The sequence below is a fragment of the Rhamphochromis sp. 'chilingali' genome (genome assembly GCF_963969265.1).
Source record: "Rhamphochromis sp. 'chilingali' genome assembly, chromosome: 1".
Lineage (NCBI taxonomy): Eukaryota > Metazoa > Chordata > Actinopteri > Cichliformes > Cichlidae > Rhamphochromis > Rhamphochromis sp. 'chilingali'.
Window position 1 is genome coordinate 70,478,478 of NC_137929.1, and position 12,855 is coordinate 70,491,332.

Here is a 12,855-nt window from a genome sequence, read left to right on the forward strand (position 1 = left end):
CTCACGAGCATCGAAACACTGTGTGCTGCGTTCAGGTGCACCTCAGAAACTCCCATATTGTTGGCAGGTGGTGATTTATTTCGGTTTTCCTGTTTGAACACAAACATCATGCATCACTTTGTTGTTCTTCTTCCTGCAGCGTTTGAATATTTCAGCACTAAACGGATGTTTGTTCAAAGCTCATTTCAACCTGTTGAAGTCATGAATGAAAGTGCAGACTGAGAGTGGATCACATGATGTGTGTCATGTGACATGTTCAGTATTGTCACACATGTCTAGATTGTCCCTGATATCATAGCTGCTCAAACACTGATGATTATATTTGAAGAATTATTCCTGATGGCAGCAAAGTTTGATTGGAGCTCTCTGTCTGTGCTGATTTGTCGCCCTCTGGAGGTCAAAGCACAAACTGCATGATGTCACTGTAACCACCACAGTGACAGGAAATGATGCTAACGGCTGTCGTTAGGCTCACTGACAGCAGTGCTGATGTGTTCATGTCAAACACTGGATCAGGTCAGACTCCTTCATCCTTCTCCAGCATGAGGCCGCCCTCAGACCCACAGGAGCTCTGACCTTTGACCTCCTGACCCTATCCACTTCAGTCTCTTTGCATCTTTAAATGCAAATCCATCCAAACTGTAGCCGAGCACCAAAAGCTGGAAGTTGTTATATGAATGATGATCATAGCAGAGTTCCTGTTTCCAGCTCAGACGTGTTAAACGCTGCTGCTGTGCTACATTTGTCATTTCCTGCTTCCATGTCAAAGTGCTGAACTCATCTGATCACTTTAATGCAGTAAAGCAGGAGCTGTAAGTCTGACATTTATTTACTGTCATCACAAACACACACAGCTGGATCAGCACCCAGACAAAGGGCTGAAAAAATCAGCATTTGATTATTATTATTATTATTATTATTATTATTATTATTATTATTATATATCCTGTTTATGTGGATGCACTTTACTGATCACATGACTCTGAGGGATGTTTCCAGCACCTTGCTGAATCTGAGCCATGAAGATTTAAAGCAGCTCTGAAGGCAAAGCAGGTCTGAGCCTATGTTAGCAAGCTGTACCTAATAAAGTGGCAGCAAGGACTCAGTCAGTTATGATCAGAGCCAGCAGGGGGCAGCACAGAGAGGCGAGGCGCTGTCAGAGAAGCAGGCTGACATCAGACTGGTCATATTCCATCATCTATACCTGAAATAATCATCAAACACATGCAGAGCAGAAACATGTGGAAACATCTGGAGCTCAGTCTCAGTTTGATCCCTCAGAGGTTTACCTCAGTCCTGCTCCTCTGCTTCCTGTTTACAGCGCACATCATGCTGTGTACTGAGGGTCATGTGGTCAAAGTGAGGCCCTGGTACTCTGACAGAGAGCTAGCACAGTCATCCTAATGTATATCATCACTACCAGAGAGCATTCAGCTTTCACAGCAGCCAACATCCTGTCACACTGAGCATGTGCAAACACAGCAGCCAACATCCTGTCACACTGAGCATGTGCAAACACAGCTCTCAGCCTCCATCACTCACAAGCTCCACCCTCCACTTAAAAGCCCAGAACAAAGCTTGTGACCAACACAGCGCAGACAGAGGTGATGTCCACACTCTGTTTCTGGGTGGGAAACTCACCTGTGGGTGTGGCTGTTCCTCCCCTACAATCTCTGATGTCACAGCTGCTAAATTAGACTGAAGCCAGACTCAAACAGAAAACAGCCTCAGAGACTCAGAGAGAGCGCTGCTCCATCTCTGGACCGTAATATATATTCCACCACTATGCTGCAATGCATCTTGGGATAGGGTGGGCCCACCTGTCATTCAAATCCAGGGAGAAGGAGGACACGTTTGTGGGAGCCTGGGAGTCTGGACGGCCTTCGTGGCCTCGCTGTGATGTCATGGACCTTCAGAGGAAGCAGAGGCTGAATTGAAACACACCTGCTGACTTCCTGTGTTCTGCTCTGACAGCTGCCATGTGTCACAATGTGGATAATAAAGCCATCAAACTTCACTCAGCTCCAGTAACACCATCAGTGTTTGATGTCCAGAGGATTCATCAGCTTTAACCATGATAGAAGCAGGAAGTTAAGATGAAGATGAACCATGTTGTGACTGAAGGACAAAGCTGAAACATACAGATGTGTACAGATGTGTGGAAAACTAAGCAGCAGCCATGTTTGGAGGCTCACTGAAGTCCTCCCAGCTGACAGTAGAAAAGTCTGATTTTTACTGTGAAAGCCACAAACATGTTTAATGAATCATTTTTAGAACTTAGAGAAACTGTTCATGTCCAAGATCTTTCCAAACACCAAATCTATACAAGCTTTACATGAAATGAAGCTGTTGGGGGAAAACTCTGTAAAAGACCCAGGAGAAATAAAGACACAATGAGACAAGATCACTTTTTATGCTTTAACGTGCACACGGGTAAGCTGTTCAGAACAACTCACCCCGTGTACAGAGGCTGGGCACTTTTTATAGGAAAGACAGTGAGAACAGGATAAGAAAATACAAAACAGATAAAATAAACAACTCCATATGTGGCGCTAGTCTCGTCAGCAGAGAGCTGGGAGAAAGCTGTGAGAGATAAAACAATCTAAAACAATATGTCCCAAAACAATATGTCTTTGCTGAGAAAGTCTAAAAAGATAATTCTAAACTAATCTAACCATAGACAAAAGGGCATGCTTGCACATTTAAAAGAAGGTAAAGAAACATAGAATCATTTTTCCTGTAACAGAAGCAAAAGTAAACTCAGGTATTATCTGTACAAATACTTTAAAGTGTTCCAACAACAATCAGGTGCATATACAATAAGGCAAGGCAAAGCAAGTTTATTTATATAGCACAATTAAACAACAAGGTGATTCAAAGTGCTTTACAGAGACATTAAAAAACAAAAACAAATAAAAAGCATGATTTAAAATTGATTTAAAAAAACAGTAGATAAAAATCAGAACAGTAGATAAAATCAGTAGTTAATGTAAGTTTTGAAATTTAAGCTTAAAAGTGCGGATTTGCTGTTTTATTCAAATGCAGCTGAGAACAGGTGAGTCTTCAACCTGGATTTAAATAAACTGAGTGTTTCAGCTGATCTGAGGCTTTCTGGGAGTTTGTTCCAGATATAAATGGCCTGTATTTGTATAGCGCTTTTCTAGTCCCTAAGAACCCCAAACATTGTAGCCACAGCCGCCCTGGGACGCACTGACAGAGGCGAGGCTGCCGGACACTGGCGCCACCGGGCCCTCGGTGGAGCATAAAGGAGCATAAAAGCTTAATGCAGCTTCTCCGTGTCTGGTTCTGACTCTGGGAACTGATAAAAGACCGGATCCAGATGACCTGAGGGACCTGGAAGGTTCATACTGGGTCAGGAGGTCACTGATGTATTTTGGTCCTAAACCATTCAGAGCTTTATAGACCAGCATCAGAACTTTAAAGTCTATCCTCTGACGGACAGGCAGCCAGTGTAAAGACCTCAGAGCTGGACTGATGTGGTCCACTTTTTTGGTCTTAGTGAGGACTCGAGCAGCAGAGTTCTGAATGAGCTGTAGTTGTCTGACTGATTTTTTAGGTAGACCTGTAAAGATGCTGTTACAGTAATCAAGCCTACTAAAGATGAATGCATGGACTAGTTTTTCCAGGTCCTGTTGAGACATCAGATCTTTTATCCTTGATATATTCTTGAGGTGATAGTAAGCTGACTTTGTTATTGTCTTAATGTGTTTTTCTAAGTTTAGGTCTGCATCCATCACTACACCCAAATTTCTCACCTGGTTTGTGGTTTTTAGGTGTATAGATTGAAGTTCTCTGGTGACCTGTAATCGTTTTTCTTTGGCGCCAAAGACTATTACCTCAGTTTTGTTTTTGTTTAGCTGGAGAAAATTGTGGCACAACCAGTCATTAATTTCCTCAATGCATTTACCAAGAGCCTGTACAGGGCCTCGGTCTCCTGGTGACATTGTGATATATATTTGTGTGTCATCTGCATAGCTGTGATAGTTTATTTTGTTGTTCTTTATAATCTGTGCCAGTGGGAGCATGTAAATGTTAAACAGAAGGGGTCCCAAGATGGAACCTTGGGGAACTCCACATGTGATACTTGTCTGCTCAGATGTGAAGTTACCTATTGATACAAAGTATTTCCTGTTTTCTACGTATGTTTTGAACCAGTTTAGTACAGTTCCTGAAAGACCTGTCCAGTTCTCCAGTCGTTTGAGTAATATGTTGTGGTCAACTGTATCAAATGCTGCACTGAGATCCAGTAAAACTAGGACTGACATTGTTCCACTGTCTGTGTTCAGACATATGTCATTAAACACTTTGGTCAGAGCGGTTTCAGTGCTGTGGTTCTGTCTAAAACCTGACTGGAAGGCATCGTAGCAATTATTCTGTTTTAAGAAGTAACTGAGCTGTTGAGAAACTGCTTTTTCAATGATCTTACTTAAAAACGGGAGATTTGAGATCGGCCTGTAGTTGTTCATTTGTGTCTTGTCAAGATTGTCCTTTTTCAGTATAGGTTTGATTACAGCAGTTTTTAGTGATTCTGGAAACACACCTGATAATAAAGAAAAGTTGACGATCTGTAACAGGTCTGACTCTAAAGTCTTTGAGACCTTTTTGAAAAAACTTGTTGGCAGGACATCTAAACAGCAGGAGGAGGAGTTCAGTTGACCTAAGATGTCCTCCAGGTCTTTGCTGTTAATAGGGTGAAACTGTTTCATGGTGTTTAAACAGTTTTTTGGTGGACACAGTACATATCCTGGATCTGCTGTTGATGTACCAATTGCTTGTCTAATTTTTTGGATTTTTTCAGTGAAGAATTTGGCAAAGTCATTGCAGGCCATGGTCGAATGAAGTTCGGCTGCCACTGACACAGGAGGGTTTGTTAGCCTGTCAACTGTAGAAAATAAGACCCGAGCATTATGGCTGTTTTTAGTGATGATGTCAGAGAAGTAGGACCTCCTTGCACTCCTCAGTTGTAAATTATAATTGTGAAGTTTCTCTTTATAAATGTCATAATGAACCTGGAGGTTTGTTTTTCTCCATCTGCGCTCAGCTTTCCTACACTCTCTTTTTTCATTTTTCACCAGTGTGGAGTTTCTCCATGGAGACTTTTTCCTTCCAGAGATAACCTTCACCTTAATGGGAGCAATAGTGTCCATTACATTTAACATGTTAGCATTGAAGCTATTGACGAGCTCATTGACTGACCCTCTGGGCAGGTCAGGTGTTAATGGGAAGACCTGGTTAAAAATTGCACTACTGTGTTCAGTTATACACCGTTTTGTGATCACTGTTGTTGATATATTTGTGTGGGCTGAGATTTTACTTTCAAAGAAAACACAGTAATGATCAGACAGGCCCACATCAGACACAGTAACCTTTGAAATGCTCAGGCCTTTGGAGATCAGTAGGTCAAGAGTGTGTCCTCTATTATGTGTGGCCTCTGTTACATGCTGAGTCAGCCCAAAGTTGCCCAGAGTGTTACTCAGGTCTTTAGTCCCTTTGTCCTGAGGGTTGTCCACATGGATGTTAAAATCCCCAGCAATAATTACACAGTCAAAATCAACACAGATCACAGACAGCAGTTCACTGAGGTCATTAAAAAAGTCTGTGCAGTATTTGGGAGGCCTGTAAACATTAAGAAACACAACTTTGGATGGGGCCTTCAGCTGTAAAGCCACATATTCAAAAGACTGAAAACTTCCAGGAGATAGCTGCTTACATTGAAATGATTCATTAAATAAGACAGCAACCCCTCCTCCTCTCCTGCTCGCCCTGACCTCACTGATAAAACTGTAGTTAGGAGGGGTCGTCTCGATGAGAACAGCTCCACTGTTACTTTGGTCCAACCAAGTTTCAGTTAAAAACATAAAATCAAGGCTGTGCTCAGTGATTAAATCATTAATTAAAAATGTTTTCCCAGCTAGAGATCTAATGTTTAATAAAGCCAACTTAAGTGTTTTAGAGGTATTACTTGTCCCCTCGTGTTTGGGAGCAGTCTGTGGCACACAAGGTATGTTTACTATGTTTAAAGATCTTTTAGAGTGCAGCTCTCTGTGTTTTGACCAGGCCACATGTCTCCTGTCACCTAAAAGTACAGAGATTTTAAAACCTTCTAGTAAACAGGGTCCCCGCTTCTCCTGGGAAAAGTCACCACTGCCATAATCCTCGCAGCCCGGACCCTCCACACATCAGACTGCGGAGACAGGGCATGAAGAGGAACTAAGGGGGGCGAGGCTGGGCAATGTGACTTCGATTGCTCTGTTGAGGGTGGGGCTCGGTGGCGAACCTTTGGCCGCTCTGGTGGGGGGTTTATGGGGGACAAAAAGGGATTGGGACGGGGGGTAGATCTGAGCCCAGCATTGACCCGCTCCATCATCTCTTCAGTGAATTTCAGGTGTGGGGAGGAGGGAGAAAGGGAGGGGGAGGAGGGTGATGGCCTGTCAGGGGTTTGGGGGACTGGGGAAGGTCGTGGTCCTGGTCGTTGGTGTTGTTGAGAGAGTTGGAGGCAAATAGGGACCCCTCTTCTTGCCTCAGATGTCTCTCCTTTCTGAGGCTCTTCCCGGGTGGGGGCAGATGGAGCTCCTCCTCAAGGTTTCTGCTGGGCTTTGTCTGTTCTTGGAGTACTGTTTGTTCCTCTTTATGAGATAACTCCTCGTTTATCTCAGCCTTGGCACCAAGCACAGATGGATGACGTATGGAATAAAACAAGTTGGAGGTGAACAGTTTCACCCCTGACTTGTTAAAATTAAATCCATTTGCTTTAAACAGATGCCTGCGTTGAGGATAAGGTAACTATAAAAATGTTGCTGTTTCTGTTAAGAACACTTTAGTCCTAATGATCTATAAGTGTCCAGAAGCTATCGCAGGTAAGCTCATACGGAAAAAAGAGAAAAAATCAGCATAAAAATCAATAAAAGAAGCAAAGCATTTAAAGAGCAAAGAGAGGAAGCCCTTAAGCACCTTCTTCGCTGCCGCATATTCTTTTCTTCTTCGTTGTATCTCCGGGGCATAATCAAGTACAAGTACTTAAATAAATAAATCATTAAATAATTAATTAAAACTGTCAATAATTATTTAAATGTGTTATTAATTAAATATGTCAATAATTAATCAAATGTGTCAATAATTAATTAATTACATGTGTTGTAAATGTTTATGTAATTAAATATGGTGTATTTAATTGATTCATTATGGCAGTCCTGGTGTTCATTACCTCGGGGATAAACTACATGTTTTATGGCAAATGTGAGATGAGCCTTTGTGGTGTTCTTGGTCAGCAGTGGTTTTATTCTTAGAACTCTCCCGTGGAGGTGATTTTTGCCCAGACCTTAAATAAGGCCAATTGAGTTGTTCACAAAAATATGTTCCACATGTCTCTTTAGCCAGAAGAGTAAGTGTTCAAAGTCTTTTGTGAGTAATTCTGATTCTCTATGCAGATGTATTTGATTGTACAATCACTTTTGTGATACCATGCAGCTTTGTAAGAATTTGAGTACCTTTTTACCTTAATGTCTCGCACAGTGGCTCCTGGTAAATTACTTCAAAGCAAGGGCATACTGCTGCTACACAGGAAATGACCGCTCATAAATGAATAAAAAAACCATCTGTTACACTCACCTCTGACACTGAGAGTCACTGATTTCTGTAAAAGCATGTGTCCATCCTTGTTATCCAGGTAACTTCAGGCTCCACTCTGGGATTACTGTACGATGGAGGTGTTCACTTCTTACTGGGATAAATCGCCATGGTAACAGATGCTGTAGACCTAACCTGCTCTAGAGCTGGTTATGTTCCAGATTAGAGATCAGCGTGTAGTGACCAATCAACAGTGCCATCACTCATGGAGGATCCCTCAGAGCTTTCTATTATTTCTATTATCTCTACTTGAATATAGAGACCAACAGCTGTTACACTCACCTCTGACACTGAGAGTCACTGATTTCTGTAGCAGCATGTGTCACCATGGCCACTAAGTTGAAGGTCTTTCAGCTTCAGACTGAAGTCTTTAGTTCTCAGAGGATCTTCATTCATCTCTGTGGTCTCTGTGATCCTGGTCCTGTAAGAGATGCTGGTGTTCATTGTTCTGATACACATGGACCGTCATGTTTTGGTGTTTCCACTCCACTTTGACGTCCTGAGGAACATCATCTTCTTCATTAATTTTAAAGGGCAGCAGGACAGACTTCTCCCCCTGTGCCACCTCCACCATCTCCACTGGGTAATCTGAGAACAGAACAATAAGACAGATGTCAGTGAGGTTGATCCTCCATCATCTCCCCTGCTGTGTAACCAGTAGGTCTTAATCCTGTTTTCATGGTCACACTCAGGTCTCTGCTTCTCCGTATTTCTGTTCCTTTAACAAAACTGTTCTAACATCTCAGGTATACCTGGACTAAAACCTCAAACACTGCAAGCTCTGTAACTCAATCACTGAAGAAACATTCTGAGCTCTTCATATACCAACAGATCCTCATATCAGAGGCTTGTTCTCACCGTCCTCTGTCTGCTTCTCCTGATATTTATGAGAAAAATTTAAAAGTTTCAGTTTAAAAAGATGTTTTTTTTAGAGTTAACTTTGTAATAACCACCCAGAACATGTTCATTTGATATAAAGCCTATGTAAGCAGGTGGGTGGATGGAGGTGGTGTAAACAATCACTGAGTGTCTTTGAACTCTCTCACTTTCATTTTCACTGGCTGCTTGGTTCACTATAGAAACGACTGAGGTTTGAGTTCAAACTAGAGATGGCACGATACCACTTTTTTATGTCCGATACTGATATCATAAATTTGGATATCGGCCGATACCGATATGAATCCGATATAGTGTTTTTAATCAATAAAACTGTTTTTTTTTTTGTTTTTATATCTTGCTGCATTTTGTATAAGTACATACTCAAGTTCAAGCAAAAAACAAACAAACCCTAAAGACCTATTCTGGTATTTTAAAGAGTAAGCAACCTAACTAATAGGGTTGCAAGCTCCCAAAAAAAAAGGGAACCACCCCTCACCCTCCACCTCATGATGCTTAATCGACGTAATCAACTTTATATTGATGCAGTGTGGGAAAAAAAATGCACAGAAATCAATTATTTTTCAAGAATAATTAAATAGATTCAACATCTTTCTTCAACAGAACTGCAGACTGCACAGATGGTACCTTCCCAAAGGAAGAATTACTATAGCTTACTAGGGTATATTAGACTTAACAGTCACTATATACAGTAATGGACTTCTATACATTTTACATCAGATTAAAACTTTGGGTGTAAGATTCAGATAATTATTTATTAAAAGCTCGACATTTTAAATGAGAATAAGAAAGAAAAGTATGTCTTTGTGCCCCCTTTTCCCTGTTCATGCCCTATCGGCCCCCCTGGCTAAACTTTGCTAGATCCACCCCTGCACAGTTACAGCCGTCAGCTACGTAGAAAAAGATCCTGGTGTAGAAAGAAATATTAAATAAATTCTAACAACAGCTTATCAAGCTTAAACGTGCTGCTGTTGTTCAGCCGCTGGTTTCCTCTTTCTGGTGCAAAGTGGACCAAAAGCAAACAAGAGAGACGGACTGGCGACAGAAAAGCCGATCAGCTGATCATTGATCAGTTTAACGATTAAAGTAGTAGCAGGAGAGGGAGGGAGGCAGTTGCTCCTTATATCGGTTGTTAAGTTTAAAGTTTACAAACATTCAGAGATGAACTTACACACTTGCTTTACTTCTCTCTTCTTCTTTGGCTCTCGGAGGAGGCGGACGCACTTTTCCTCCTCTCCCTTATCTTCCCTGCTTAGCCTCTTGTGTCCTTGTCTTGTGTTTTTTATTATTTTTCCCTGGAACATTCTCTCACAGTCTGTTCTCTAAAACCTAAAAGAGGAATTATGGATTGGATCAACTGGTCCCTAAATGCAACTGACACCCCTTTCTCAACAAGAAGTCTGGGCTCGGGTGAGCCTGATTGCTGAAGATATCTACCTATTCGGAACCATGGTAACAGGGTTCTGGCTGATCGGAGCTGGCTTGGCCCTGACTTATCGAAGAATTAAGAAAATGGAACCGGCTGTTCAAACCCCTACAAGGCTGCCCGCTGGGATTGGAATGATGGGAGAGGCGTGAGTTTCTCAAAATGGGCTCATTGAGTGCAGCATGGATAAGATCTTGGAGAGGCTACGGCTGCTGTGAATACTCAGAATAAGATCTCTGACTGCAGACTGGATACATCTCGGAAGGGCTCGCTCAGAATAAAGTCTCTGGGCGCAAATTGGATGACATCTCGGGGAGGCACACTGCCGTGAGTTCTCAGAAATTGACTCCTTGAGCACAAGAAATGACAACATCACAGAACGCAAGTATGGCGAAGCTCGCGGCTCTCCAACGGGAGATTGAGAGACCAGTGTTGGACTGTAGAACTGCTTTGAAATTCATATGAGCTGTTCGCACTAAAGTAAAAAGCACCATCACTTCATGCGGATACCCCTTTGGCGCCAGCTGCAAGGCCAGAGCTGAACAACAACACCCTGATAACAACTGTGTTGAGTCTCTTCCTTCCCATTCCATGCAAGGCCACCTGGGTTGGCTGGAAGACTGTTTACTTAGCCTGGCAGGGCGAAGGACACTGTCTCAGCTGAACTCTGGACACGCACACACATACATATACTGATAAGCACTCACTGACGCATCACCCGCCCTACCCCGGATCCAACGCCACCTCCAACGCTTACCTCCCCTCTGATGTGGACATCGGGTCAGTTGGAGGTGCAATCAAAGATTGCAGCGGTCCCAGATCAGATGTACACACTGGGACTCTTTCCCATGTTGCTTGTCTGTGTTTATTGTTCTATGGTGTGTTGATATCTGTGCATTCCTGTATTATCCTTCTGTGTTACACATTTCGATGTTTTTTTTCCTTGCTACCTAGCTTGACCTGTCTCCCCAATGTGATGTTTGTGTATTGTATGTACGGTCGGCAAGGTCTGTCATCTCGGTTGTGGGCAAAAGACCTGCAACTGACAAATAAAGGCTATCTCATCATCATCAACTTCCTCGGAGATGAAATGCCGGTTTGGTAGCGAGTCTCCAAATGCTCAACCAGACCGCCGACAGGTCTTGCACGCTACAGCTGCTCTATCACGTGATGCATACTGCTCCGTCGTGCTACGGTTATGAGCCGAGTTACGCCATGTTGCAAGTTTTGTGAGGTGCTTTTTTTGATTATTTAATGGATCGGATTACATTTTTTTTTTATTTCTCTCCGATATCCGATCCAGTAATTTAGGTCAGTATCGGACCCATACGTAATATCGGATCGGTCCATCTCTAGTTCAGACACCAGCAATCACTGCTGAGACGTCTCACTGTTTGAGTGTCACCGACCAGTCACTCGCTAAAGAATGAAATCTCCCATTAATACTGCCCGCTGAGCAGAGGTGGGTAGTAACGAGTTACATTTACTCCGTTACATTTACTTGAGTAAGTTTTTGAAAAAAATTTACTTTTAAAGTACCTTTTTTCCACGATACTTTTTACTTTTACTTGAGTACATTTGTGAAGAAGAAACTGTACTTTTACTCCGCTACATTTGGCAATATTTGACTCGTTACTTTTTTTTTTTAATAATTAATTTCACACATTGGATAATACTACTAATAAATTATGGATCATGCCGCCACTGGAGCTACCAGCAACTCTTTCACCAATCAGACGTAGCCATGCAGTCACATGACCAGATATAAAATGGCGGGCCGAGTAGCCCAAGCCTTTGCTGGGAGAAAGAAAGGAGGGAAACGAAGAGCTTTGGATGGATTGTGGGAAGACAACCAGCATAATTTAAATCAGTTAAACATTAGTCACAGAGTGCCGTTACCAGCAACACCTCCATGGATACTTCCTGATGCTAAAGTAGACTTAACATTGTTGGACAAGAAGAATAAGGATGAGGCATTTATTTGAAACTCTCATACAGTTCAGGCTTACATTGTCCAATATTATAGTTATGTTCAAATATATACAGACGCCTCAAAGAACACAGCCGGTCAAACCGGTGTAGCAGTTGTGGTCCCAGTTTTCGGGGGAAATAGGTAAAAGGATTAGTGATGGACTTTCTGTATACACTGGGGAAATGCTCGCAATATTATTAGCTGTTCAGTGGGTAGAAGACATGAGGCCGTTACATGCAGTCATTTGTTCAGATTCAAGTTCATCATCGGTCAGTCTACAGCACAGTCATTCAGAAGGTAGAGCAGATGTTTTAGCAGAAATTCAGCAGACACTTTTCCAAATACACCTGATGGGACTTGAGATTGACAGACCACGTGACTTTCGCGCATTGCTTTGTGGGTACCCGTGGCAACAAAATCAAAACACTGCATCAAGCGCTAGCATTTCCAGCACCAGTAATCATTAATTCTGTGGTTTTAATCCCTACTTACATTTTATTTGCCCCAAAAACAGTTCTGTACAAAACGACGGAGAACACGGCAGCTCCGTACAAAGACAGACGTGACAAAAAGGCAAAAAAAAAGTAGGAGGAAAAACTCAAAGGAGTGAAAGTGTCAGAGCACACAGAGTGGAGTAAGGACGTTAGCCTGCTGCACAACTTTCATCACGTACATATTTATTATTATATGGTCCTAAGTGTGAGTTCATACACTCACAAGATGTTTTGTAACTTCAGATCCTGCAACAAGCCCAGGTCCAGTTTACTTTGGTGATTTGGACTATTCCATCTCACAGCTGTTGCTAATTTTTTTTCCTTTATCTCCTGTACAGGCCAACGCATCTATTTGTTGTTAGGTTGTAGTGTTACACATTTTCAGATCTAATAGAAATAAAATGAGTGTTTTTCATTCA